We start from the raw sequence: 16,887 nt of genomic DNA, 5'->3' as shown, positions 1-16,887 counted from the left end.
GTCTGGGTTCTCCCACATCCTTCAGTTTTTTTACCCTCTCCATCGTTTCTTCCACCGCCTTCAGGGGGAACACCGAGTCACCCCACAGGGGTAAGTTCCTTAAGGCTCTTGCTTCTCTGTCTGGTAGTCTCCTGACCAACTTACTCAGGACTGTGTCCCTCTTCTGCAGGACCCAGTTGGCTACCGGCGAGAGGGACTGGTACGATAGGAACTTGAGAGCCTTCCCTCCTGAGCTAATTAGTTCCCTCAGTAAGGTCTGGTTCTCGGGGATGGAGAGGTCGTGGGAGGCCTGAAAACCTACCAACATGCAGGCCCACCAGTCTAACCATGATGAGACGTACACCAAATCCAGGGCCATGTCCTCCATCATGGAGGCTTCCGTCGGAGAAAAACATACTGGAGCGGAGGAACCCCTGTCTTCAGTGGCTCCGTGATTAAGGATGGCGATTGCTGGCTCAACCATACAGGGACCTCTGCGGCGCCCCTCCGGGAGATAAAAACGTTTCTGTGTCTTAAACCCCTGGAGGAGTATGGAGGAGCTCTGATTCCTGGGAGCGTCTGCCTGGCTGGCTATGAACCTATCTATGTGGTCCATACCCAGCCTAACGTCCCTCGCCAGGGGAAGAGCCAGCGAAGGCCTCTGTTGCACAGGGTTATCCACCAGCCTGCTAAGGCTGGAGAGCCAGGCTTCGTCCGCCGAGGGCTTCGGCTCATCAAGCCTATGATGGCGTCTGATGAGGGCCAGGACCTTCGTATACGTGGAGACCTCGTCCGTTGAACATTCTCCGCTATCGACGAGGGCCTCCGCCTGAGTAGGAACGTCTAAGGCGGAGGGCTCCGCTTGAGGTGGAGGCATCTTCCTCTCATGGAGAACTCTCGGCGGCTCGACTCGCTGAGCGGGCAGCCCCGCTGGGACGAAGGTAGCCGTCATGGGCCTACCCCCTCCTGCGGGGATCCATGTGGCTACGGGCTTTCCCGTGTCAGCTGGATGACTCTTCCCGTCAGGGCGTTCGCTTGAAGGGCCGTGGGCCGGGACGAGGCTGCCAGTCCGAAGGGGCAACTCTCTCCACTGTGCGGATGAAGTCTGAACCTTTGCGGGCTTATGCCTGCCAACCGAGACCTGATGCGAGGACTTCCGCCGATGTTCAGGTCTGCTGGAGGGGCCGTACCTCGAGGATGGAGAAAGAGCTCTCGGGAGCCAGCCAGAGGTACTCGGGGCTGCTGAAGCTCCTAGGAGGTGACTGCGTGGGATGGTGACACGCACCCATTCTTCTTTTGACGAGTGGCTTCTCCTGTGTCTCCTCCTGGGGGATCTGGAACGCCTCCTGGCGTGGCGATATCGGGAACGGGAACGGGACCTCCACCTGCGGGATCTGTCTCGTCTCCTCTTCGAATCCCTTGGACCTTCATCTTCTGAAGAGTACGACCCAAAAGAGGAGACCGAAGATTGGTACGAACGTGCTGATCGGTCCGAGTCGTCCCGCGTTGCTGGTGGTTCTTCATGCCGGTCCGCTGATGAAGAAGGCTGGAGAAAGATGGGCGGGAACGTTGCTGAGGGCGCCGGGGGAGAGCGAGGCACTTTCTTACGGGTAAATTAGGTGTCGAACTCCTCCTCCAGTCTCATGGGCGACCTGAAGGGTGTCCTCGGCGGTGCCCACGCGAGGGGGTCCGGACTCGGTGAATCATCCATCTCGGCATCTCCCCCGGCCGCTGACATACCTGAAACGCAGATCCACGAAGCGGGGGAAGAGGTTATGGCAGCCTTCCCCAACATAGGATTGTCGGTAGAGACGGGCCCTGCTGGCACCAGGCCCTCGTCTCCCGAACACACTTCCGTCCCTCCCTCAGGCCCCCCACTTGCCTGAACCGACACTACATCCCCACCAACAGGCATCATGGACTCCTGGGGAAGAGCAATGGGCCACTTCCCAGCAACAGACTTACCTCGTCCCCTACTCTGGGTAGGGGAAGGCGGCAGAGAAGCTCTCTCCGAAGAGGCATCGGGCGAAGCAAGAGGCGAGGCAATGCTTGGCTTCTTCGGCGACCTCTTGGAAGCCTTCTTCTTTTTGGAGCTGTAGCGCACCCACTGGACTTCATTCCAGGATTCACACTACGGACACGTGGCTGCAGGGGAACACACACTGCCCCTACACGACGAACACAAGGAGTGGGGGTCGACTTCCGGCTTAGACAGAAAAGCCCCACAAGATTTACCGGCCATAGGCCCAGGGCAACGACGGGGATGCTCCATAATGAATAGTAAGGCACCACAAGACACAGGAACACAGAGGGAAAGGGTAGGATAAGGTAAGGTATGAACACAAGAGGACCAGTGGGGACCGCGTGGGACACAAAGAGTCGCACTAGGTAAGGAGAGCGCGGCGAGATGTTTTCACGACGCGACCAGAAAACTTACTGGAGGCCGAGACCTGAGCGAGCACGCTCTCTGACCCCGGGTTGCCTCATGGCGCGTATCACTCCGCCAGAGGTTCCCCCGCATAGAAAATGGAGGTAGGGTAAACTACACAAAATTCTGGTCGGTTGGGAGGAGATCCAAGATACTCCTACGAAAGTAGTTCGGGTAAGTACTCCGTGTTGGAACAACCAAAAATTTAATGCTTTCTTTCCTTGTAATGGCCCTACCCCTCTAATGTGGTACTAGGATCACATGGCACTGTATGGCAACAGTCTTATTCCTTTTTGTTTCAAGCTCAAAACTGAAACTAAATTAGTTCAACATCATCTTGACATTACTAGTCAGTGGAGAGACAGAGAGGCATTTATACTGTATATGAACAATTCTATTTTGAAATCCATATCAAAACACAAGATGCAGACATAGAATAAGAAGTTATGAACAATTAAAACATTAAAACAGATCTTTTTTTAATTAAACTAGAAGAAGACTAATGTCAGCCTGTTCAACATAAAAAAACCTTTGCAGCAACTTTGAACTTTTGAAGTTCTACCGATTCAACTACCCGATTAGGAAGATCATTCCAAACTTGGTCACAGCTGGAATAAAACTTCTAGAATACTGTGTAGTATACATGATACAATAAAGATCAGATATCTTCCATTGCCGGTACTTCACTGGTATCTGCATCTTTTCCTACCTTCATGTTCATAACTTCTCATATCGCTTATTTTTTTCCTTATTTCCTTTCCTTACTGGGGCTATTTTTCCCCGTTGGTGCCCTTGGGCTTGTAGCATCTTGATTTTCCAATAATAATATAATAATAATATTAATATTACTTGCTAAGCTACAACCCTAGTTGGAAAAGCAAGATACTATAAGCCCAGGGGCCCCAACAGGGAAAATAGCCCAGTGAACAAGAAAAAATAAAATATTTTAAGAACCGTAACATCATCTAAATAAATATTTCCAATATAAACTATAAAAACTTTAACAAAACAAAAGAAAGAGAAACCAGATAGAATAGTGTGCCCGAGTGTACCCTCAAGCAAGAGAACTCTAACCCAAGATAGTGGAAGACCATGGTACAAAGGTTATGGCACTATCCAAGACTAAAGAACAATGGTTTGATTTTGGAGTGCCCTTCTCCTAGAAGACCTGCTTACCATAGCTAGAGATTCTCTTCTACCTTTACCAAGAGGAAAGTAGCCACTGAACAATTAGAGTAGAGTAGTTAACCACTTGGGCGAAGAATTGTTTGGTAATCAGTGTTGTCAGGTGTATGAGGACAGAGGAGAATCTGTAAAGAATATGCCAGACTATTCGGTGTATGTGTAGGCAAAGTGAAAATGAACCGTAACCAGAGAGAAGGATCCAATGCAGTACTGTCTGGCCAGTAAAAGGACTCCATAACTCTCTAGCGGTAGTATCTCAACAGGTGGCTGGTGCCTTGGCCAACCTACTACCTATAATAATAATAATAATAACTCCATTTATCTGTGGGGATTTAAAGTTATCTTTATTGTATCTAAAGATATTATACAACAGAAAACCCTCTACACAACGGACTGGACACTAATAACGCTGGGATAAACCAGACATAATTCATTTGAATAAAGTAAATATAACCTATTTTTTGTAATGTGAAGACAGAGAGATTACTCGTGTTTAGTAAATTAGAGAGACAAGAACAGCTTTACTTATATTCCAAATATTGAAAAATAATAATCAATTCATCATGTGATAACATAACGTAATTTTGCTTACATTTCAAAACGATAAAACAGTAGAGGACTCTAACTATCAATTTATTGTGCAATAAAAAGAGATTTTCTTCTGTTAAAGAAACATTAGATAACTGGGGAGGCTATAGTGAAAAAAGGTGTACTTTACAATGATAATTTTTCTAACAATGCTACATCCACTACAAAAACAGACTCATGCAAACACAAGTGGGTAGCTTTCATTGAAGTCTCTTAGGGGATTGTGAGAAGCTTGTACTTCCTCCTAGATTGGGTAACTAGACTGCATATTTGCGTGTTTAATGTATTTTGACTCATTTGCAGACAAACCTTCCCAATACAAAAGCGCTTTGCATACTAGAATGAATTTCATAGTTCTAAGCTTGCCTTACATTTGGAAAATTTTGTTTATTAAAATCACAAATGTTGACGTCTCGCAGGATTATATACAGGAGAGGGGGTTCCCAGCCCCCTCGTCCCGTCCCTTTTAGTCGCCTCTTACGACACGCAGGGATAATGTTGGCGCTATTCTAATTGTTTTTATGACCCCGCGGCCACAGGGGGCATGGGAGGAACGTAGAGAGTAGAGGTCCCCTTTTCGTTTTGTTTCATTTGTTGATGTCGGCTAGCCCCCAAAATTGGGGGAAGTGCCTTGGTATATTTATGTATGTAAAATCACAAATTTTACAGTTATTTGTATTTTTTCTAACTGTACAGTACAAACCTAAGTCCTTTAATAAATGTACGATATGCTCTTAACAAGGCAGCAGTAGTTAGAAGTACTGTATGCTTTTAACAGGGCAGCAGTAGTTAGAAGTACTGTATGGTTTTAACAAGGCAGCAGTAGTTAGAAGTACTGTATGCTTTTAACAGGGCAGCAGTAGTTAGAAGTACTGTATGGTTTTAACAGGGCAGCAGTAGTTAGAAGTACTGTATGCTTTTAACAGGGCAGCAGTAGTTAGAAGTACTGTATGGTTTTAACAGGGCAGCAGTAGTTAGAAGTACTGTATGCTTTTAACAGGGCAGCAGTAGTTAGAAGTACTGTATGGTTTTAACAGGGCAGCAGTAGTTAGAAGTACTGTATGCTTTTAACAGGGCAGCAGTAGTTAGAAGTACTGTATGGTTTTAACAGGGCAGCAGTAGTTAGAAGTACTGTATGCTTTTAACAGGGCAGCAGTAGTTAGAAGTACTGTATGGTTTTAACAAGGCAGCAGTAGTTAGAAGTACTGTATGGTTTTAACAGGGCAGCAGTAGTTAGAAGTACTGTATGCTTTTAACAAGGCAGCAGTAGTTAGAAGTACTGTATGCTTTTAACAAGGCAGCAGTAGTTAGAAGTACTGTATGCTTTTAACAAGGCAGCAGTAGTTAGAAGTACTGTATGCTTTTAACAGGGCAGCAGTAGTTAGAAGTACTGTATGCTTTTAACAAGGCAGCAGTAGTTAGAAGTACTGTATGCTTTTAACAAGAATGCAGATAGTTAGTTGGAGGTGGCAGGTAAGCCTACCAACCCAACAGGACACTTGGCTCCCAATTTGACCTTGACCCTAGGACTTGCGGGGTGGTTGAGGCATGAAGTGTAACTTAATGGACTCGGGTCTGTATACGTAGTTTGGAAAAATATAAATCTCTAAAAATTTGCTGTTTATTACTAAAATATTACAAACCATAAGGAAATTTATCCTTAGGAGGGAGGATGTCCCTAAAACCAAACTGGCTGATTTAATTCCTGGGAAATATAAATGCACTTTGGTCATGTACAGAAGCGAAAGTCATGACTCTTGTCAACCTCCTAATGACCTGGAAAACAAAGAGGAGGAATGTGTTAGTGTAGGTCACTACCAGAGACTGGCAGACGTTTAAGGAAGAACCTAAAGTATATCCATGATGAGGATGCATTGTGGATGTGTCGTCAATTTCTAAGAAATGGGTTTGCATACCTCTGGCCTCTTCTCGATTGGACAGATGGGAAAGGTACTCCTAAACAAAACTTATTTGTATAGAAAGTTGCTTGATAATGTGGCTTTCTTGCATCTAGTGTTTGATTTAGCAAATAATGAAGCAACTGCTGCAACTCACGAAAGGGGAAGAAAGAGGAGCTGTACGGCCCATCATTCTAGACTTATGTCGCAACTGCTCGCAACTGCTCTCCTAAATGTTTCTTGTCCTATAAAGGTTTACTATACAATTGTTGACCAACTAACATCAGTCCAAGGTTACAAGTATCCATAGACCTGTGGGTATACTACCATAGGTAATGGGCAGAAAAGGTAGTCTGCTGTTAACAGACATTTGTCTTCAAGAACTGCACCTCTAACAGGTTCTTCGCAAGATCTGGGATACAACTGATATGTCTGATTATGTGCACTCAAATCCACGGTGGTCCTCTTGTCTTGTTAACTGAGGGAAAAAGCACGTCGTCTAGTCACCTACAGGAAAAGCATTCCAATTGTCCCATGAAGCCAGAAAGAATGTGTGTTCTAGGATCTTTCCTCATGTTACTTTTTTTCTGTAGGAAGTTGTAGTGGCATCTTAGGAAAAAGTAGGCAAGTTATCCCGGTCACTGCTAATTACTTCCTGTAGGGAAGAGATGAAGAAGGACTTGAAGTTGTAAATGGCTGGGTTCTAGAGCCTGACCATGAACTCTTGAATCAAGGAGATGGATATCTTCTATCCTTCAGAATAACTTGCGACACAGGGAGAGTTATGCCTATTCCTTGTTGCTTCGTCATGGCTAGGCTAGTAAGTGACTATCTTGAGGGTCATAGCACTATCCGCCACCCGTGATAATTTGAGAAACCCGCAAAGTTGCGAAATATTCCATGCAGCTTGAGCTTCCAAGGAGCTCCTCAGGATTCTTGTTGATTTTCATGAAGAGTTTGGACCCAAGACCTAGTTGAAAACTTAGATCAAGAGTTGAGTGGTATCCTTCACACCCAAAAAATAAAGTTTCCTGATGAAGATATATAGAAAAATCTGATTGAGGTGTCCGGACCTAAGACCTGGTTGGAAACTTCGATTGAGAGCAGAGGGGTATCGTTCTTCCCCAAAAAATAAAGAGTTGCCTGACAAAGATAGTGATCAAAAGAAATGGGAAATGGGCAGAAAGGAAGAAGCTTCTAAAATTCCTAGGGATCTTGGAAGGTGTCTTCGAATGATGCCGATGCACTGGGACAGGGGAGCAGAATATTGGAAGTTTCTTATCCAACTGAATGGCTTGCAAGCCACTTAAATGATTGAGAAAACCTGAAGTATGAAGACTATTTGCCACATAATACTGTACTGTACAGCAATGTAAGGATCACTTGACCTGTACATTGAGATCTGGCCAGTACAAGTGATGAGAACTATTGTAGGTTAATCTTACACTGAATCGTGGACTTGAAAAGGTATAAGGCAGCAGCAGTCACTAGTTATATAGCCTGAAAGTCTTTATAGAACAGGTTCGAGGGATCAAACAGCGATTTATCCAATTGTGAGATGTCCTAATAGTATATAGAAGACCAATCCTATTGTGACTGGTCACGCACGTACTGCACGTGTGATAACAAGAGGACATAGAGACCAGTGGTGATATGGACGACCAGAGCCATGGAGATCATGTCGTGAGATTGGTCAGATGGAATAAGACTTTTAACGTTAATACATTTGCACTGTTTGCTGAAGGTATACTCCACCCTGTTTCTTCTGTCATGTCTGGAACCCTCAATAGAAGGAAGGGAATAAGGGCAGTTCCCATCATCCTGCAGAAGGGTGAGAGATGTCAGTCATGTATGAGACTGAGCATTAATAACAGGTATGATCCTGTACCACGTACCAAAACGTATTCTCTGGGAAGGAGACGTTCCTGATATGAAACCTCTTGCCTCATGTACGAAGTTGGAATGTAATTAGATAGACTTTCCAGGACGATACATTCTTGATACTCCTGGTCATTTCCTTGGTGTTTATCAATGCGTTGGCATCATAGGACTGTCCTAGGAATCTCCCTATTGTAAGAGAAGTACTGATATTAACCTCTCATCTCACGTATGAGGCAAGAGCATACTAGGATAATAGTCTTCCCTGATAAATATGTTGTTGATATGTATCGGAAGCTTGAGTTACCGAAGTGTCCTAAGAATATCCTGGAATAGGAGAGGATCAAAGGCAGCTCCTAAGGTCCTGACCAGCAGTGCTACCTAGCATAGGAGGCAAGATTGTTGATTCCTTGTATCTCATACTGAAAACTATTCCCAGGAAAGGAAGGCTTTTGGTACAGCAATGCTCCTCCCCAAAATCAAGCAGAGGAGTGGTCAATGTCTTTGAGTTTCAGACAGATAAGATAAGCCATCCTGTGCCCCAGTAATTAACTGTTCTTCCTTCCTCTTCGAGGTGGGGCATCTGACAGCAAGGCTATAGATGAGGAATAAAAAACCAGAACAGGTGAGAAGACATGGTAAAGCGAATACATGTCAATTGTCCAGGTTAGTGGGAAGGGGTGGCACACATTCTCCCCATCGCCAGTAGACGTGCTCTGTTCCAAGAGGAACAGGAAGTGCCAAACTTCCCAAAGGGGAAACACGAAAGCCATGTGGCGTTTCAAAAGTACACTGCGAGGCTTTAATGTCGAAGATCGACCTTGGAGAGGCAGAAAAATGAAGTATGCGACAGGAGCCCTGTGACTTGAACCTTCCACTTCTTGAAGAGTAAACATATTTGGTAGGTCCACTAGTATCTGATCTAAGAAATACCCTGGCCTAACGTTTAACTTCACTGAAGAGATGAGAAGCGGATTTTTTTTATGTGGTTTAACCATTGACAAGTCTCAGTAAGACTGACCGCCTAGAACTAGGAAATGAGAATACCTTGCTTGGACTACTGTATTCTTTAGGCATCTCCGAGATGTTGTCTATCGCTAAGCTTCCTGGAAGCTGGTCCTCTATCTTGAATGAGGAAGAAGTGTTCGGTCTTGAAGTGGACCAAATACAATAGTAGAATGAGCTACATATCGAAACAACTTTGCTTTCCCGCTCTGTATTGCTCTTCTTGGTAGAGTATACTGCATTATTTTACTAAGAGTGGTACTGTATGTTAGGTACATACACTGTATGTACCACTACCCTTGGTATGTCCCTTTATTCTGAACAGTATGTTAGGAACTTTCTCCGTATGTACCACTCCATTTGGTACGTATCGTTCTTATTTGCATGTCCCTTTTATCTGAGTGATATCTACCATCCTCGCAGGAGCATGAAGATTAAGATTCTGAATACATCCGACTAATCGCTTCTATATTGATAACTGGATACATGCGTTCTAGGTGCGTACAAGTTCAAATCAAGCATGAATAACAGGTGAGTGTAGATTCCAGAAATGCCTGGATTTTAGGTGGGTGGCACTCAGGTTTGTCAATTGTGAAGACAGAACACATGAACTCTGGTACTGTACGCTCGAATCTCCGCTGAGCGCGTAAACAGGGAAGCATGCCCCAACAGGTGAGTGTTCATGACTAAAAGAACACGTGTCAGCACGGGCAAGCGAACAGTTGATTATTCGTCCTGATAAGTGTTCAGGATCAGAAGAGTGCACTGATTATAGAGAGCACACATAAAGGAGAGTGTATACAAAAGAGCTTGCACAATCAGAGCATTGCACACCAACAGGAGAGCATGCTTGCAAGTAGATGGTCAAAGTCCAAGGAATGTGCACTATATGAAGAGTGAGCACACAAACAAGATCGTGTTCCAAGTCTATTGCATGTCTGCTAAAAGGAGAGCAAACGAGTGCAAACAGGTGAGTGTGAGCCACCAGTAGTGCAGGCAGGTGAGTGCTCAAAATTGGAAGACATTCCAGTCAGATGAATGTGTTGAGAGGCATTTGTATCAGGCAGGGGAGTCCGCGCCATCTCGTAGGTTCGGAAGAACTTTCAGTCATGAACCTGGTGTGTGATGATTCCAGCGAGTGCAGACTCCCAATACTCACCGTTTTCCTTGCTGGAATGGATATCCCAGGCTTACGGACTTGGTAAGCGGAGCAGCAGTGTGTACCATTGTTTACTTCCTGACACATATACTTGTCTACACACACACACACACACAGAGAGAGAGAGAGAGAGAGAGAGAGAGAGAGAGAGAGAGAGAGTCCTTCAAAACCTGAGCGGCAGTTCATAGAGATCAGACACTCCTCCAAATTCCAATACAGTACTGTCTCTCCCCTTTGAAGAGAAACAGTTTGAGAGAAATGATGCCACTCCAATCAATTGGTTTCCCCAAATTGACATTATCTCTCCATCCTAATTCTTGAAGTACCAGCAAAGGCTACGGAAAAGGGAAGGAAGGGCAGTTCCCTTCAAACTCAACTGGTAGTGTGTAGAGTACTCAGAAATTCCTCATGGTTCTGGTACATTACTGTCTCTACCACATGGAGAGAAACAGTGGGAGTGATTCAATGCCACTCCTATTGATCAGCCTCCTGGACTTTGCACAGACATCTGTCACACAACTACCATAATCGGGAAGCAAATTGCAAACTCTTTGTCTTCAATAAAAACCCCTAATAAACGATAATCTTGCAAAAACAATTACAGTATATAAAAAAAAAATTAAATTTCCGGGTACGACGCCGGGAGTTTGTCTGTACTCTCTGGCGGCTGAAGACAAAGTGGAGCTCAGTGGCCTTTTGGATGGGGTGGTGGGGCCTTGCTAGTCACCCAGCAGTAACCACAAACCACCTTCCTTTAAGTTTTTAAAGGCATATCCATCTTCATTGAAAACATTCAAGCTTCATTATAAGAAACTAGCTCAACAGTTTCATTTTAAAGAGTGACAGCTTGTTTACTGCAAGTATTATTTGTGTTCTTGTTGACTACTATCTCTGTATTGTTAAATTTCACATTAAAGTCAATGGTACAGTGGCACAGGTTGATAAGCTTCTTTGTTTTATGTTGAAACCAGCTTCAGTTCACAGTGATGGGTTGTTCAATGTAGCTGTGAGATTTGTGCTCTTTTGATCTTTAATACATAGTTAATTTCATGGTAAATTTGACGAAAACAGTTACTACTGTACTTCCTGATGCAGTAGACAATCCCAAGCATAACTTCCACAAGAATGTGAATTATAAAAAGTTGATCATAATGCTAAATTTGGAACTTTTTATTCTGATCAAGGTAAGAGTAATAGTGTAGGCCTAAAAGTACAGAATTTTTAATCTATAATTTTAACGTACATCACCTCAGGTCATGTAAGGTTGGGATGCATCCCTGTATTTCCCTCATTTAATACTTCCTGCCCCCCATTTGCCAAGTGGTACAGAATCCTAAGTAAGACTAGGTTAGGTTAGGTTAGGTGTGGTTACTAGATATAAGATTGTCCCCTCTAAGAAACTTAGGATTCCCACTGTGATCTCCCAGTCTTGTTAGTCTTGTAGGTGGTTCTGTAACTGAAACCATTAATTTCCACTATAAATGAAAGTAAGATTGCTGCTCAAAAAATTGAAAAACATTGAACAAATTCATTTTCGAGTCAAGAATATAGTCTAGGGTAGAAGTCAAGTAGTAGTCCATTTCATCCTATTCCAGTCGATTGAAAAATTGTCGAGGGTAACTCAAAACCTTAGGACGTAATCTTACCTGGCCTATTATTCATGAAAATAATTTCAAATAAAAAAATTTGTGAAACCGCAATGATTTCTTCCATTATAGCATTTGCTACTAATAATGGACTGAGCCTACCAGTAAGTACTATATCATGATTTGAAACTCTTCTATGCCAAAGAAGTGAGATTGCAGAGGGAGGGGCATACCCTTCTCATTTTTATTTTAGTACAGTATTCATTATAAGTTTGGAAATGACAATGTAAACGTAGACCTCTTTAAAAGTCATGTTTCCAACCCCACAGCCTAGGGCGAGTTGCTACTAGCAACCTAAATTCAGTACTAATTTTCATTGAGAATTCCCTTATACTCTTGCCATTCATCATTTGAGGAAGTTTGGTTTCAATTGTATCTCTATCATGGGAAGCCCCTGGGTAAAATTCAGAAAACTCTCGACAAAAGGTGATTCTGTAACAACTTTGATTTCACATTTTCTGTACTATTAGTACTGATATACATTGTCAATATACAATGGCATTAGTTTCTATTGGCATGTGACTTTTTCTCGGCAAATCTCCTTCCTCCACATCTACAAATGCTAGCTCTGCCTCTTTATACCAACAAATTGAAGCTATTCAATTTGATACTCATTTAGTAAAGATGCCTTTATTAGGAACATTCCAAACAAGTACCAACTTCTGTTTTTGAGGGAATGAAAGATGTTACTGGTATGTTTGTAAGTGTTTTGAACAATTTATATGACTTTGATTGGTGAAGAACAAGTTTTTTTTTCAAATTTTAAGGATGGGTTAAAATAGGAAATATGTCAGAAAAACTAAGTTTCAGAATATAAGTATATCTGGATGTAAAATAGGTTAATGGCCTCCCTTAGATGACAATATCCTTAGCTTAACCTAGAATTGTCTCAACTCTGTGTTTGTTTCCCAAAGGGCTTCTCTCCCGGCAGGGTAACACTAAATCATAATATTTCCTAAATTGTAAAACTACCTTCATATCGTATTTCAGAGAAAGATAAGCAACACTTTCCCAATAAAGAAAATCTATTTGACAAGTAATGAGAAAGGTTACACCTGCCCAAACTAACTACATAACCCCACAATATTAAACACTCATAACCAAGAGGTTATGAATGTAACTTATGATACAAGCACTACCAACTACAGAATTTTCATGAACAGAGCTAATGAGTTTCTCATGGAAGGTGTCAAGATGTAACCAGTAGGAGCCAAACGAAAAATTTAGATTAAAATACTGTATAGGTTTCATTAAAGAACAGTGCAATATTTGTTAAGACATTGGAACTTGCTTAATTGAATAGATCTTTATAAATACACCATTTTGAATCCCATATACTAAGAAACCTCTATAACAAAGTTACCAATTCTAGTAAAAAAAAAAAAAAATTGTTTTGCTCCTTCGTTATCTTACGACAGGCAAGAGCCTCCTTCCATCAGGTAGTTCAGAAGAAAAAACCAATAGGTGGTGCTTCTATATCAAGTTAGCCTACTTGTTCGGACAGAATAAAGGGCCCAACATTTTACATTCTAAACTTCTTGGTTACTTGTTTTCAACATTTGTATTTATAATGTAATTAATTTATGATGATAATAATGAAATGTTAGGGTAGAAACATGGATTTGATATATTTAGTCTGATAACGGGAAATGGAAGCAAGTCCATGTTCTAACAAAGGTTAGAATGGGAAGCTACAACTCACCCTTTTCTTAAATGTGTATTCACACTTTAGTTAAATTTCTATAATTGAACGAAGAGATGAATTAGATTAAATAAAATACGGTTAAATACTAGCCCACAAGGCAACCGCACATAGCAAAACAGGTTCTGCTTGCCAAAACATAGAAACAATGTGATAATGTTAAATTGTGAGAGAAGCAAGCTACGGCAGAGCAAAAACCAACTGAACCAAGTGATAAATTAGATCAATAAAATAACTCCAAGATACAGTACTAGCAAATGGGGCTAATGAACATAGGAAAACATATTCAACTTTCTAGGACATAGGAACAATGAGATTATGTTTATCTCCGAGCGAAGCCAGCTACGGTAGAACTAAATCCAATTGACAATTACAGTAGTCTTAATTTAGCATACCATCATACAAGTAAACACACTCAATTAAGAAGGTATTTGTAGTACAATTCGATGAACACGGCTACGAACAACTCCATAAAAAATGAGATTAATAAATCCCGTTTTCTATGTGCCCAGAAGTTCTGGCAAGCAAAAGCACCAGTGTTTTGATTGTGTTTCATTAATATTACTGGGTTTGGTAAATTTGTAGGAGAGCTCCGCGGAAGATCTTGAAGAATTTAAACACCTACAATTCACTATTATATCATATAGAACGCTTATATAATAGTCAATATATGAGCAGCTTCTATTTAACGAAGATATTCGTGTGTATAGTTATGTTTCACTTGGATTTTTTCTAAGTGTTTGTTTTTGTTTACTGTGTGATGTCTTGGCTAAAATGAGCTGTTTCACCGCCTTACTGTGTATGGCAGACTAGTTCTCAATGCTATTCTAACCAATAACAGGTGTTTTCTTGACGTCACACTGTTTGAAAACCAATCATGGCGGTTTTTACAAATCTAGCCAATGCTGACACTTATTACTTCACTTATCCCTGCTATTTTTCCACCAGTTACCACAGTTTACGTGAAGTTCCGCGGAGGAATATTTTTGCACGTCTCGGATCTCCCTTCAAACTGAAAAGCTCATTTTGCCGTGAAGTATGGAGCAATTAGCAGGACCTTCATCCCGTTCCGACTGTGTCACTTGTGACAATTGCTTTATTTCTTATGGGGATTTTTGTGTACATTATTCAGGGAAAGTTGATTTGCTAATTGCATTTGCTCAACGTCATGGTTTGATTTTGGCAGAGAAAAAGTGCCCTAATTGTGAAAATGTGTGCCGTATAGATTACAACAAATTAGCATTCCGGTGTGATCGTAGTGTGGTTACTCGTGGGAAAAGGAAGAGGAGGTGCAATTTTTTCGTGTCTTGTTTCAAAGGTACATGGTTTGGAAACGCAAAGTTAGATATTGAGACTAATTTGAAGTTTGTGTTCCTTTTTTTGCAAAAGGCGTTTTCATTAGAATTTGTTTCGTTTGAACTGAAACTCAATGTGGCCTTAAGGGGGGGTCGCAGGGGGGGCGGAGCCCCCCTGGTAGGCCTAGGTAGGGGTACAGGCCCCCATAGGCTAGGTTAGGTGGGTGTCTTAGGTTCGGTGGTGCCCTGAAAATTACTGTGGCCTTAAGGGGGGGTCGCAGGGGGGGTGGAGCCCCCCCGGTAGGCCTAGGTAGGGGTACATGGCCCCCAGGGTAGGGTAGGTAGTTGTATTAGGTTCGGTAGTGCCCCGAAAAATCACTTTTCTCCTCCCCCCACCCAAAAACCCCGCTTCCCACTGGGGTCCCCCATAATTGTAGTAGCCTAGTAGGTTTATGCTTACATTTTCTGTGTAAGAGTTAGGTGGTTGTAGGAGGATTATCTCACAGTTTCAAGGTAACTGTAGCTCTAATTTACTGTTTTCTTTCGTTTTCTACTTTTAGAAACTTTTAAATCGAGCGCGGAGGTCTCCTACACAATTACCCTGGGTTTTGATCACAATATCTTTTTTCATGATGATGAAAGGCAGAAACATCGAAGTTTAAAAAGTTACTAAAAATATCATAAAATAAGACTGGTACACGGTATATTCTAAGGCACTTCGAATGTAACTGAGGACGATACCTACTGCATTACTATAACTTTCAGTTATGGTAGTCGACCCATCATAACTCGAAAACTATGGACTTCCATCAAGAATCATTGTCAAAAATGTATAAAACACCACAAAATACACCATGTAACAGTCATAATTTCTACAACCCAATTATTGCACTATTCTATATTACCAAACCCTGTAACTACATTACATTATTAGTGGCCGCCGACCGCTGGTTGTGGGATATAAAATTAGTATAATTGTAGAGATGTTTAAATTTGTTAGCCTAGTATAAGTCAGGGTCCCATTTTGTAAGTTTTACGCCAACATACCCACATTGAGTACAGCTCCCAGCGCACGATCCATTACTGTTCTGACTTATGTGACAGCATGGGCAGTGTTTAGGATAAAGTATTTAGTCATATATTTGAGTTTTCCTACCTTTTTTCAAACAATTTTGTTATATTAACTGTAAATACACCAGGATTATTTCATATTTTCTTTACTGGGGATATTGTACTATACTATAATTTTACCGCCCTCTCTCTCTCTCTCTGTAAACACATGTCAATCCAAATCAAGTTAGGTGTGGTTAGCTTAGGCTAGTCTATATTACAATAATTTTAATAAAACCCATTGAAATAACCTGCTTGCTTGCAGATTACTTTGGTTAACTGTAAGCCAAACAGGCTAAATTTTGCAAAGCCGGTTAATGGTAAACTATCTCCCGGTAAAGACTTATAGTAATCTGATAACCGTGAACATCTGTAATCTAAGTGATCTAACATATGAGCAAACATATCCTGAAGGTAATTATGATTTACATATTATTACAGCAATGCCAGATATCTTACATATTCTAAAAGACGTTGTTAATCGACATGGTTTCCTCTCGCCGGAAAGATAATTCTTGTTTGTTTACGTGATCAGCTGATTAACGTTTTCTTTGACGTTTAGTAATGATTGTTTGAGAGAGGGAAATACTATTATCTTTTTACAGCTTTTCAGTGCTGTAACACTTTATTTGTTATATAATTTATTTCTAAAGTGAAAAATAAAGTAATTATACATAATGTAACTATGATTTTGAGATGCACTTTTGAATGGAGCTCATTAACGTTTTCTTTGACGTTTCTAATGATTATTCGAGAGAAGGAAACGCTTTTATATTTTTTTTATTTCCAGAATTTTATCACTTTATTATAATATATCTTATTTTAAAAGTAGAAATAAAGTATCTAAATACAATGGAACTCGAATTTTGAGATGCACTTTTCAATGGAGCATAAATCTTTAACGTTAGTCCCATCGGCCAATAGATGGCAGGCAAGTCTTTCCTGTATGGGTGTGCAGACGATGTTTATTTCGCTGACTTATGTCATCATAACGTTTACAGTTGGATTGGTGGG

At 41.7% G+C, this 16,887-nt stretch overlaps 2 protein-coding genes across 3 annotated transcripts in view; both read left to right on the top strand.

Annotated features, from left to right (window-relative positions):
* Positions 1–16,887, top strand: part of LOC137615159 (transient receptor potential channel pyrexia-like) — a 495,727-nt gene that overhangs the window by 335,129 nt on the left and 143,711 nt on the right.
* Positions 16,835–16,887, top strand: part of LOC137615157 (phospholipid-transporting ATPase ABCA3-like) — a 503,547-nt gene continuing 503,494 nt past the window's right edge. The window contains exon 1 of one of the 2 annotated variants that reach the window (XM_068344795.1): positions 16,835–16,887. This exon is cut by the window's right edge and continues 83 nt beyond it. The gene's annotated coding sequence lies outside the window, so the exon portion shown is untranslated. The other variant, XM_068344792.1, reaches the window with a different exon arrangement.

Source organism: Palaemon carinicauda, chromosome 21 (assembly GCF_036898095.1).
Source record: "Palaemon carinicauda isolate YSFRI2023 chromosome 21, ASM3689809v2, whole genome shotgun sequence".
In the NCBI taxonomy this organism is placed as follows: Eukaryota; Metazoa; Arthropoda; class Malacostraca; order Decapoda; family Palaemonidae; genus Palaemon; species Palaemon carinicauda.
Note: the sequence above shows the minus strand (reverse complement) of the source record. Positions and strands in the feature narration are given on the sequence as shown.